Raw genomic sequence first — 13,424 nt, 5'->3', positions numbered from 1 at the left:
AAAACAACTTTAATACAGTCAAATATGGCCAGGAGGGTCAGTCAGCTCATTTGAACCGAAAACTGAAATAGCTCTCAAGCCGCAAGCATTGAGTTACAGTATTTCAAGATAAAAACAACACAATTTGAATACATTACAAGTATCATGTACATGCAAATCCCACGTTTCCCAATGGCTCCCTACATAGAAATCTAAACAATATATACATTTGTACACCATATTGGTCAGTATTTTAGCTATGACCATCCCAAGTGCAGCCCACCAAGTATAACCTAACTGTGCAGTCAGCAGAAAATACTACATCCTGATTGGCTAAAGTTATACATGCAACATTTACTAACATGGCATACTCTCATTTATCAAAGCAAGTTCATTTAACTTCTGATGTGCAGTCCAACCAAAATGACCCAATCACGTAGTGAATGTGAACAGGGAAGTCAGCAAATTAGACACAGTAATATCCTCTTCTATGAGCTCAGCCAATTTGGCACTCCAGACAGTTCTCAGGCATTGTAGTAGTTTACTCTACAGCACATTTTGTAACTCCCATTTTGAAACATGCTGCTATCCCTAGCACACATTATTCTGGCTATCTCTTAGGAACCAGGTGGCTTCATAAAAAACATAACTGAGGCTTCACTCTTTGGAAATAATTTCTCATATTTATTTGTGCTACCAAGCCATTTTATTTCAGGCCCAGTATGACCATGATCTAATTTGACACTTTGGCAATTTCTCCACTCAAGGATTTGTCCACTCCAAAATATGTCCTTCATAACTATTGCACTTACCTATTGACAAGAACACAAACCATTATTGTACATTTTACTCCAAAGGCCTGAGAACCTCTAGGCCTGCAACAATTACTTATATCTGTGCTGTCCTTCACCCTTTCTCCAAGGACCTTGGCATGCTGAACACTTGCTGAGGGAAGCAGGAATAACGTTTAATTAAATGGAAGGACAGAGAATCAGAACTATGGCCCACTGCCCTAAATGACAGAAATGTAAAGGCTCTGACAGGGCCCAATTCAAAATGGCAATGCTCTGGCTAATGTGGTGAGAGGCACTTATGCTAATCGGGACCAGTAACAAGATACGTTGCTGCCCCTTGTCCACCACATACGTGGGGGCTAATGCTCACTAGAATGTGGCAAAACTAAATGCAACTCGAAAATGGCCTGAAATGCTGTGACAAATGACAGAAACCCTGACACTAAAAATGACCAAATCTTCAAGCTAATGGAATTTGTGCAGCTTGTACTTCCCCTCACATTTAGAGCATTGCACCTGCATCCTAAAAAAAAAAGTTTCAGTGATCTGTGGGAGACACAGAGAAGTTTAGAGTGAGGATACAATCTGTGCAAGTGCTTGAAAACTTCAGTGTGCTGTGGAACCGTGTGGGATTTCTGAAGACGTTTTGTTTGAAGAAACAGGCTGTGCAGGAGCTTGAGCAGCTGAACCCTGTGTGAGACCAATAACTTTAGTGAGTGGCTGTTACATATGAGTGAACTCAGCTTTTTAGTGGGTGGTTTCCCCCCTGTGAGAGAGCTTGGGAACGTAATGGGTGCCTGTTCCTTGCAAAAGAACTCGGGATTTCTAGTGTGTGGTGGCGCTCTGGGAGAGAAACGTATAACTTTCATTGTTGGTTGTACCCTATAAGAAAACAAAAAACCTGTACGGGTTGGCTGTAACCTGGGAGAGAACCCTGTGGGATACCACCCTTACATTTTGACAAGTTGTGCTTTTGTATGCGTGACAATACCAGGATTCAAAATCGTTTCTTCCACAATAAGCAATGACATGTGTGAAACATTTGTGTATGAGCACGATAGAAATAAAATATCAATATCAATATCAATGTGTAAGTCAGGAATTTGTCAGGGCCTCACAGTCACTGCTACAGATATCTTGTTACCTTCCATGCTCACCATTAAACAATCCAATTCCACATTTTATGTCTGACTTCCATCACATAACAATTCATCATCACCTTTCAAGCTGTTAGGCTCCGGGTAGATCTTCCATTGTCTTCTTTAAGTGCATTTATACAAATTTAAATTATTCAAAATGAAACATCTGTGAATAGAGACAACAGCAATGGCTGCACTATTATCTCCTTATGACGGTACACATGTGAGGCAGGTTAGTGATTTAGCAGAAACTTTTACAAGTTAATTTGTCCAGGCTGACTCCTTGCTGAACCAATACTGCACTTAGCCATATTCCCTCCACAGCGTTGCAGAGTCCAACAGATAGGCATCAAACAGCTGTACCAATAATAGTCCACTGTCTGTTTCTGTTGAGGAACTGGATCTGTCTATATTCAGTATGACTAAGTCACTGAGCCAGGTGTGTCACTGCATCCCCTCCCTGTAGCGTTCACCTGCACTGCTAAGTACACTTTCAACTGGTATCATTGATGCACTCACCGTCAAAGTCATAAATCTTGAGATTGAAATTCTCAATGTGATTGGGGATATTTGGGTTGGTTGGTCTGTTTTCTAATGCCGGTGTTATTTCTACCAATGATGCCATACTTGTTGCTGCAAAGGCTTGTGCACATAAGCACAGTGTCTCATTTTTGCAATATTTGTTGCAAAGCACTCCTGCCCCACATGCAGATTAAAAGGGGCCAATATAACATTTTAGCATGAGTCCATAAAGGAATCCATCCTGTATTCAATGTTAATTTTATATCCACATATCTATGGATCACCATACAAGGATAAAAGTAGGTCCCACACAAGTTGTGCCACTTAGTCATCACACAAAAAGTCAAAGATCCTTGCCATGTTGGTCAGGTTCAGCTCATGCAGGTATACCAAAAAGGGAACCTCACTCAGGGGTGCATTCTGATGGCTAACACACTTGGTGGAATCCTTGGAAGGTCATACTGCAGATAAAATATTAAACAGCAGCTGCAAATGTCATACTATCCAAAATACACAATTTGGAACTCTGATGTGAGTAGTTTGTGATACCACTGCACTGTCCATATTACCTGTCCAACATGTTCAAAACTGAGTTCCGATATGTAGCCAGAGAGGCCTTCAGGCTTTTCACTGGAAACCTGTGGTACAACTACTGTCGGTGCAGTGCATATTTGGAATGGTAATCATAGATGAAATGGGAATTGATCTTCTGGGCAATAGAAATAATTTCTTTCACATGATCACAATGGATGATATAGCAAGTGACCATGAGTTAAGGGGCATTCCAAATAAGGAAATGCTAATTTTCTTACCAATTCATAATGCACTTGACCCATTATCTTCTGCAACAATGCCCAATTGCATATTAACAAGGCTTTAGGTAATGTGCATTCTCCTCCCAACACATTCTTCCAGATGTCAACTCCCCTGTGGTTCTTGCCTTGAATCTCCTGTATGCACAATATTCCATGGTGCTGAACTACATACACTTCTTATCCACTTGCATAACACTGGTACCTCTTTTGGCTGGTAAATGAAGGGAATGCCCCACAGTATGCTTTGATGGTGATGCAGTTCATTATATGTCAACTGCTTGATGTTTCCATAGTGAAATCATTTGTTTTTTTCTCAAGGACTCCATTTGTACCCGCCCCACTGTAGTTATAACTTTTTCATACAATCCTAGGACTCCCTTGTGAAAGATAAAAAAGGTGTCAGAGAATTTTCCAACAGTGATTAACGTTTCCTATAAAGCCCTGGAATCCAGGCTTTTCCCACACATTACTAAGAGCTATTCTGGAATAATTATAGATTGGGTAGCAAAGATCAAGTGTTGTTTTTCTTGTGACTTGTGATATTTTTGACCAAACTCAGATGCTCCCACAACCCTGGCCTGGTAAATGGAGGGATTACCCCTGCTATGGATGTAAATGCTACAGAAGACATCATGGTTTTCCGCTGGCAGCCACCACTGCATTATTTTCAAGGGAAATTGTACAGACTGTTGGTGGCTAATGGTGTGCAAAGATCTTTTTTTCTGCAGCATAATCGTGTGAAGTTCGCAACTACCAACTATGTGAAGTTGCAAGGCTTCTGCTTTTTTCTGCAATACCACTAGACAGGATTTGTGTCCATACCATTCATTTAGCAGATGACATTTCCAGACAAATATTATTACAGCTAAAATTAACTGTAGAGATTTGCATTTACATAAAAAATAAAGATGCATAACCACAACTATAACTTAAGTACATTTTAATTTCTCACAAAAGGTTGCATGAAACTTTCACCAAAAATGTATAATTTAGTCTTAATAAATGTTATTAGAAATTACACCAGACCAAAGGGTGCATCTGGATTCTACCAGTCAGGAAGATAAATTCAATCATTACTCTCAGTTGAGTCACAAGAGAAAAACAGGACATGGAAATGGTATATTGTCTCTCCCACTCTCTTCAGAGCATGGGATGCCCCTGTCTATTGCACTGTATTTAATTTTGTTTTAATATAAAAATAAAATCAAGTGCAGTCTAGTTTGAGAGCTGCAGAGCACTGTGCAGAGTGTGGGTGGCCAGTGTTTGGAGAGGCATTTTATTTTTTGTTTAGACATTTGTATTAAGCTTTGTAATGTATAAATATAGAATATAATCATCAAAAATGAACCATTATAATACTTGCTAACCAAAAATCCAAGATACAAATTTAAGTGGAGTTAACAATTAAAAGGCACAACGTAGCGTATCAAGGTTACAATACATGTAAAATTGCACTTAAAGGACTAGCACCTTTTAACAGTAGCACAATTCTGTGAGTCGGGGTCTGTATATCAGTATACGCATCCATTGGAATTAGCCCTTGGTAAGGTGTTTTAAAAAAAAACATGCTTTGAGAAATTTGCAAAATGGAGAATTGTGGGGGCATTACGAGCCGACAGCAGGATCGAGTTCCGTAGGGTGGAGTTCAGCAGCATATGTAGATCCTTCACTAAGGTAGTATACACAGTTTGAATGTTGCTTCCCATGGCCTTTCCTCTAATTCCGAAATCGATGACAGGTAGTGTTCTAAGTGACCAAGTATGCTACTAATAAAATGTACAGAATTCGACATTTAATGCAGTTCGTTGTTTTCCTTAATCTGCAAATATCTACTTCTTATCAACCTTCTTATCCTTTGCAGACCGCTTTCAAGGCTACTTCAGGAGAAGTAAGAAGATTGTATTTCCTCACTGCATTGAGCTGTACTTGCACCTGATTATACCTAGGAATCTTGGTTGCAAAGTTACAAGACAGGACATGGCCTAACATGTTACATGTAATTGTTGCATAGGTGTTACACCATACCGAGCAAAATCAGCCTTATTTTACCTGATTTGAAATAAAAGAATAGTTGACTTCATTATGTAATGCAAAATTGTCTGTATCTTTAAAAACTCTCAATATCTGCTTAACAATAAATTAAAAAGAAAACACGTATTTGCAAGGTGCAGATGTCAAGATCTCGGAGCAATAAAGCCCAATGGCTTCACACTTTACATTGCAAATATGCTATGTTACCAGGAATTGTCGTTTCCTTAAGTGCTTCTAGTGTACAATATATCACCATTCACGTGGGCAATATTTGCAGCATGTTTAAATGTGTGGAACATGCCTGTCAATCTCTCTACTAGTAATCAACACACATCTAGATCTGTTAATATTCACCTTCAGTTTACTCTTCCAGATACATATGCCATAGGACTCTATGGAATCTTTGATTGCCCAGAGTGTCTTGGCCAGCTGCACTGAGTTCTCAGGATGACACAATCATTGTAATGTCCTCCCCCTTTTATTGGCACATCCTGCTTTTGCATACGCAGAACTTCTTCCAGTGCATTAATATTAATAGGAAGGTGGCCAGAACACAACACTGGTGCACGCCCTCTGTTACATCAACATTTCCAGTACCTGCACACAACTTCCCAAATCTTGCACAGTACTCAAAGTGTCACATCAGTTAATTTAGTATGAAGCTGGGCCACACACCATTGCATGCACCACCAATTTCTCTGAGTGACATTTCGTTTAGCCACAAGCTGGATTTGTTCGCATACATCATTGGTGTGTAGAGCTTACATTTGGCTGTTCGTTTATGTTAATGTTCATATTGTTCCAGTGGTATATAGCAAGGTATTGCTTTACATGTTTTCTCAATCTGTTGTATGTTTACACACTACACCGCAGTGGACCAATTTGCATGGGTGCCTGTATTCTTTTGGACCCTATGTGTCCCCAGACAGTGGCAGCTGGCCCCATGTGTAGCAACCCTCTCTTTATAAGGGACCTCTTGCATGTGTGAGGAGATCTGCAGTTCCAGATCTGGGAAGTGTATTGTACATCGAATACATGTTTCCAGGACTAGGTTGAAACATTAGCTGCATGTTTTTTCTTGCAAACAGGATTGTAGTTGCACTGGAGACTTGACAAATGAGGTGAGTGGAGTGTGCACATAGTTAATTTGTGATGTGCAGAATGGATTTCTAGAGTAGGATATGTTGATACGCATGTAGGTAGTGACAGAAATGAAAGAGAGAGAGCGAGATTGGTGTCAATGGTGAGTGTTTTTGGAAGGTGTTCTGATTGGGGTGGGTGCCTTTTGAGTGTTGAGTGAGGGAGCAGAAGCGGAGAGATAGAACTTATTTGAAAATGCTTTGTAATGATCACCGATGTTGTGGGCTGTGATGCATTAGTGTGAACAACAACGGAAGTTGTTATGTGTGAGGTTGTGTGGTGTGCAACACATAGGGCGCCTTTCGTCGTTCAATAACTGACTCTCAGATGGGTGAGTAAGCTAGTAGAGAGGCGTCTGGGAGTTTGCCATGATGAGTGCGGGCAGTTGGGCATAGTGAGATCTGTGTGTACACCCACATTGGCATCAATTCGGGGTGTAGAATATGGACACACCAATTGGCAATGATAAACATAGTATTGGCGGGAATGTAGTTGAACTTGAAGGGGTACGAAACTAGAGAGATGTTGTCCTGACAACATTTTTAAGTTGTTTTCTGGATCATTTGCTTTATGTCTTGAATAGTCCCTAGAGCTAATTATGGTTTGTGAAGCAGATTGGTTGGCTTGTTTTTCACACTTGTTGTGGAAAGTGTGCAGGAGTCTACTCCACTAGTGCTGTGCGTGTTTACTTTTAAACCTGGGTGTGGTGTATTTGTGCAATTATGCATCCATGCTGTGCGTCATCGCTGTGTGCCCTTTAGTAACAAGTGCTCTGTTTGGTTGTCCTGCTTCCACTGCATTCAGTTTGTCAATGGAATGGGCGTTAGGTTTCCCCAGCCATTGAGGGCGAAGGCATGATGCAAGGTTGAATAGAAAACCCGTTCATTGTTTTGTGTTTATTCCTTAATGTATTCAGAACATACATGAACAAGTAGAAGGTATTTAATCTAGTTAGTTTGTCATACAAGGCAAATCCGATATGAGTGCCAATGGGTTCGTCATTTTGGTGAATGCGCACCCTTCTTTTTGTAATTGTGACTGGTCCAGCGTCTAGGACCTGCCCGAGGCACCAGAATAATTCTTTGAGTATACAATTAAGTAGCAATTTACACAAAATAAATGTCTGATTAAAATATCTCTGTGCACCCTCACTTTTTTATTTTTTTACGTCTAACCTTTCCACATCCACTACCACGTTGACCACGTGAAGATGAAGAAGAAGCAAGGGTAAGAAGAAGTAAATACATGAAGAAGTAAATGTCGGACAAATTCAATGTAGAAGTGTAGAATATGTTTTTTCGTAAAGGGGGACAACTTGTGGGGCAATTCCATTTATGTTAATCTGCCACATAACAGTGAAACAGCAGTTGTTTCATTTAACAAAGTTGGATACGGCTGTGCTGGTGGACCTCTGTGGCACAATGGGTGTCCTGTTGGGTTTTTCTGGTATTTTCAGATGTGCCAGGGAGAGGAGGTGTGAAATAGTACAAGTATCTAGAGGTGTGTCTATAAAACTAAGGGTTCATCGGTGGGAGTGAATTGTGATTTGTGACTGTATCAAGAGGTTTGTCATGGCATAATCAGTAACGACCCCCAGGTCTAATTCAATTTTTGGCATCTAAAGGCTTTGTCTTGTTTCTGAAGTTATGGCTCCAAAATGGACCCGCAAGAGTGAAATGACAGGGGTTTCAGTGTATCAGTTGTGTTATTGAGTTGTATATGTGGACTGTTGTATAGGTGTCTAGTAGACGAGACAACAAACACTTGTGTAAAGGCGTGTCATAAATGCCATATAATATCATATCATTTGTGTTTGATTTTGTTATTTGCTTGGTTTTGAATATGTTCCTTTCTTTTACATCAATGGATCCTTTCAGCCCATACAACTATGCTTTTTGAAATGACCGTTCTGAGGCATTAGTGGCCCACATAATCTACTTCTTCATTGAAAAACAAATGGCCAGAAGGATGCTTGAGGAAAAGTAGGACAAAGAAGATCTTGTTATGTTCTTTGCCCTTCATATATACAACAACTGATATCAGTGAGGAAGATGCCAAAGCCGACAAAAATGTGCTATCCAGACAGCAACCAAGGTGCAATAGGAACAGCAATGGAAGCCAAAGGGCCTGAGCCAGACACTTTTAAGATATGACCCTGCCCTAACCAGAAGAATGGCCAGCAGAATCGAGCATGGATTTGACCCCAGGTTGGATGTTGTGCAAGCTAATAACTCACCACCCAGCCCGGAAGCATCAGGAACATAACAAAATAGAACAAGCAGTGCCAGTGTTTATCAATAAGGTGCTATACCTCATGCAAACTTTACCATTTGTATTCACAGCCAGTCATCGAAAGATGCAAGAGAGACCAATCAGACCTAGTGGATGGAGCCAGAGTTCTAAGTCGTTTAAATGTTAAAGATAGGTACATCTTTGCCCATGGTTAAGTGGATACACATTCTACATCAACATCACATCCACCAGGCAACGGGCCTCCTTGATATTAGACTCCAGAAACTGGTAAATTCCAGTCCACTCTGACCTGGTGCTTGAGGAATAAGCCAACCCGCTGTAGCTTGTTTCCCTCACTTGTGTAAAGAGTGACTGCTTCATGTAACCAAAGGCTCCACTCAAGTTCCATGTGGGAGATAAATGGAAGTTGGATATGACAATATGTCATCTCTACCAGAGGATTTCCTCCTGGAAACCAAGTTATGCCTATGTTATCATTGGCTTGTGATGGTTCAAGGGTATGAGTTCTTGGCCCTGAAGACGAACCTGATTGGCTGGTTTGGAGAACAAATGAAGGTCACTGCGTGTGCCAGAATTCAGAGAGAGCCTTTGTTTCACCGCTGTGTGGTTCACACATACTTTAAATTCCAGTTAGGCAAAGGCCTTTGGAAAAATGGAGAACTATGTGATGAAGTCCTATGTGTGGGTCTGGAGATCACCAATGGGGTTGTTTAACAGGACATATACCTGTGGATGAGGATCCGAATAGTAGAATGTGGAGGATCACCTGGTAAGCAAGCCTTGTTCTCTGATAGTTGGCAGGGAACAGTCAGACTGAGGAAACCCGAGCAGCATCACAAATGATGGACCCAAAATTCTAGGCCAACATTTTAAAATGTGTAAAGTGGGAAATAGCAGGACCCTGACTACTTTGCCTCACAGACTTGCAAGTATGTTGCTGTGAAGATTGAGTAACTGATTGGCACCTTGAACCACTCACATGGGTTGAGGGCCTGCAAACTCATCTTTGATCCCTGTCCAATACATTGTTAGAAATACCCCTAACCCCACAACATTACACTCACATGTACTAAAACAGGAGGCAGGGTTGCCCTGTGGACACATAACCCTCCAAGAACATTCTTGCTCTTAGAAGAGCCAAAAGGGATGCCAGGCCTGATAAAGATTTGGGCAAACCCTTAGCCGCAAATGGACCCTAGTCAGTCTGAAAACAATAGCCAACTATAGTCCTACACAGGGGGAGTGTCCATAGCTACTACACATGCAGCCACACATTCAGTCAGGGTGGGACATTGGAGCTGTAGATTCGAGTTTGGAGACATTTGGAGAATAGAGATATTGGAGGGAACAGGTAGCAAGGGAGACAGGGGAGGTTGGTGAGGCAGAGGAATGAGATCAGACAGGTAAGAGCTTGGAAGGAAGAGGTGGCTTCCTCAGAAGGCGCTGATGTCCTTAATAAGGAGGATGTGGTTACATCATCAGCCAGTGGGTCATTTCAAAGGGGCAATGGCTATATCAGGAGAAGATGGTCCAGCAATACGGAGGGGGCATGAGGAGGACATTGTATCAGGAATAAGGAATAATTGCTTACATCAGAAGTAGGTGGCGTCAGTAGCAGCAAGTAGGCAGTTACATGGGGAGGAGTTTGTTAAAATACTTAGTCAAAGGTGGTCACAGGGGGAAGAGATAGTATCAGTGGTGAGGAGCATGTTGTACCATCAGGAAAGGGTTGAAAGTCACTGACAGAGCTGCTAGTAATACAAGGAAAGAATACCTATCAGAGGGAGTTGATGGCATCAGACGAGGGTGTCAAATTCTAATGGAGGTGGTGGTGATAGGACAAGGAAATAAACTAGTTGACAGTTAGAAGGAGGAGGTCAGGAGCCATCAGGTGTTGGAGTGGGAAGGATGTGAGCTATGGCAAACCATATATGGACAGAGATTGTAGAAGAGCCACAAAGCGAGAACATAGATGCTGGAAAGAACAAAGACCTAGTCAATCAGATTAGGAAAGATCTGCAGGCCAAATTGGCCTTGCCAAGACAAAAGGACTTGGTGATTATTGCTTTTCCCAGTAACTGGTCTGCCATCTGTCATATGTCTTATAGAGAGCATTGAGGTCAGGGACCCTAGCAACCACGGTTAGAGTGAAACTAAGGAGAATGGTTCAGATTCCCTTCAAAAGCCAAACAAATCCATATTTTATATTTGGACATGTTAATACTGAAGGCCATTAAAGATATGGGGCCTGATCACGACTTTGGTGAGTTCGGCGGTAATGTAATTCCTCATTCCCCATTGAGCCCATTCAGGAATGCCCCATTCCCCATTGGGCCCAATGGGGAAAATGTGCGCTCTTACCGCTGGCGGTAATAGCGTGAATTTTCGGTGGATTTCCCCCCAGCCAAGAGCTGGGGCGAAATCCGCCAAAGTCCTGATTTGGTGGACCCTTTATTCCGGTGGTAATAGCACGACTGCCGGATTTAAGGGTTACCGCCAAAGTCGTGATGAGGCCCATGGTTTCCTTTTAAGCCCACAATACAGAGAAACAAACGTTTTGATAGAACCACTGCTTGGACTAGGGACCTCAGGAGAATATTAGGGGCTATGCAACCTCAGGAGGCCCAAGAGCAAACCTCTCAGAAGAACATTTTGGGAATCCATCGTTGTTTTGCTTTACTTTTTTTAAATTTATCATTTGTTCACACTTGTGTAAAACTTCTGTATTATACCAAAATACAAACTGGTAAATACTTTCTACTGTCTTTGCATACTTCTTGATCTCAATGAAAAGTGACATTTTATAAAGACTTGCTTGGGGAGATGTAAATTGGAATGTCCCGGGTTTGTGTTCCAGGATTGGTCATAGGATAGTACGTGAAGGACAGCGCTTATAATATAATTATGCAAATGAGTATCTTTATTAAACTGTCGAGAGCCACTGACCTTGCAATTTGGCAACTGTGCATAGCAATATTTGTTTGTCTCCTTTCTAAGTGTAAAATGTTAATGAGTTAAGTACTTCATTTCCTGATAAAAACAAACGGCGGAAATGCAAACATTGTATAGACTTGCTTGGACATTACTTTTATTACGACCTTACTGTTGTGAAGACATTGCATCTGTATGGGTTTGCAAGAACATGCTTTTGTAATTTTGATATATACCATTATTCTTTTTTTTAAGGTAATTAAACCCCACCTTTTCTAAATGAATAGTACATCTAGTGCAGATGTGCTCTCTTTGTGGGACCCTGGTTACTGAAATCCCAGCAACTTCCTTGTGGTTTGATAACCTGGCAGCCACAGAGTAACATGTACATTCCTGAAACAGCCTGTTGGAATCCAAACTATTCCAATAGCCATAGGCAACCTTTAACCGCAGGCAGCGATGATGGAAATTAGATATAACTGTGTATCCCCAAAGCTAGAAGGCAGTTTGATGAACTATAAATATAAGCTATATCGGGTATTGTATAGTGGCCTATAAGGAAATACCATAGTACATCAGCAGAGCCATCTGATATATAATTTAAACTGGTTTACTGGGACTCTTACAAATACCCGAACTTTTGTGTATTGTGTATTACTGTCGGAGGCTAGCGTTCACACACAACTGGTGGCTGGTACCAGACTGAAGGGCTTTATTTTTTCTCTGCTGGAAAGGCCTGAAACCTTCCCAGAGGAACAGGACACAACAAAGGATAGGGGGAAATCAGTGTTTGACAGTAATATCTGCAAGTACAATAGGAAATTGACACCAGGGGACAATTACCAGAGCCTCTTTGAACTGTCAGATATGAGACAAGATTAATAGTTGTGATTAAGTTAGTATCTATATCAAGAGGAAGGGTCCCACCATTTTGGATATGTTGAAGCAACACTCCTTATTGTGCCCCCTCCTAAAGTCCTGCAGACACAGACTTCTTGGAGCTGATATCAAAATGCAAAAAAACCTGTTACAACAGCTAAACCCCTTACCATTTATATTAAATGCACCAATCCGATGTGGCAACTTTTCACTATAAGGGCTGATATGCAACACCCCCCTCAGTTGATTAATCTTCAGAATTAAGAAGTGGACGTATTTCATTGGAAACTTATTGGGATATGAATCTGGCCAAAGTCCACTGCCATTTGGTTGAAAATAAGTATTTACAAGGATAGAGCAAGATCTTCTCCCCAAGCCCTTCAGGAGAAGTTTGGAGTGACCTGCTGACGAAAAGGCATGTCTGTTGCTCAAACACTGGTACCCAGGGTGCTGGCCAGTGGAAGTGACACTTCCACAAGAGCTCTCTTGCAAACATTCTTGCTGTGAAGGACAGAAGAAGGACGGACCATTCCTATTAAACTCTTGGCAGGGTCCTAAAGCAACCACCATACTTGGGCCCTGTTTCCTGTATCAATAGTTTTGTCATGACATAATCTGGTAAACAATAAATAATCACACCCAATCATCAACCAAGAAATACATGCTATTGGCTGCATTTAGAAAAAAGCTCTGAGGGGCTGTTGCAACCTTGGACCCCAAAGCACACCTCATGAAATCACATCCTACGACTTGTCTACAAGGCTAATGATGCAATGTTTCTTGTCGCCAAACAGGCACAGCCACGGCCCCAGGGAATGTGTCAGCTCTTCTGACACACAATCACATGAAAGTTCCAAGAAGGGATCGGGACACATTGCACGGCCTAGTCATGCTTTGCCCAGGAAGGGAATTGGGCAGAAGGAGATTTCAAAGTCCCCTCA

This window comes from Ambystoma mexicanum, chromosome 7q, assembly GCF_040938575.1.
Source record: "Ambystoma mexicanum isolate Mex_15411 chromosome 7q, UKY_AmexF1_1, whole genome shotgun sequence".
In the NCBI taxonomy this organism is placed as follows: domain Eukaryota; kingdom Metazoa; phylum Chordata; class Amphibia; order Caudata; family Ambystomatidae; genus Ambystoma; species Ambystoma mexicanum.
Note: the sequence above shows the minus strand (reverse complement) of the source record.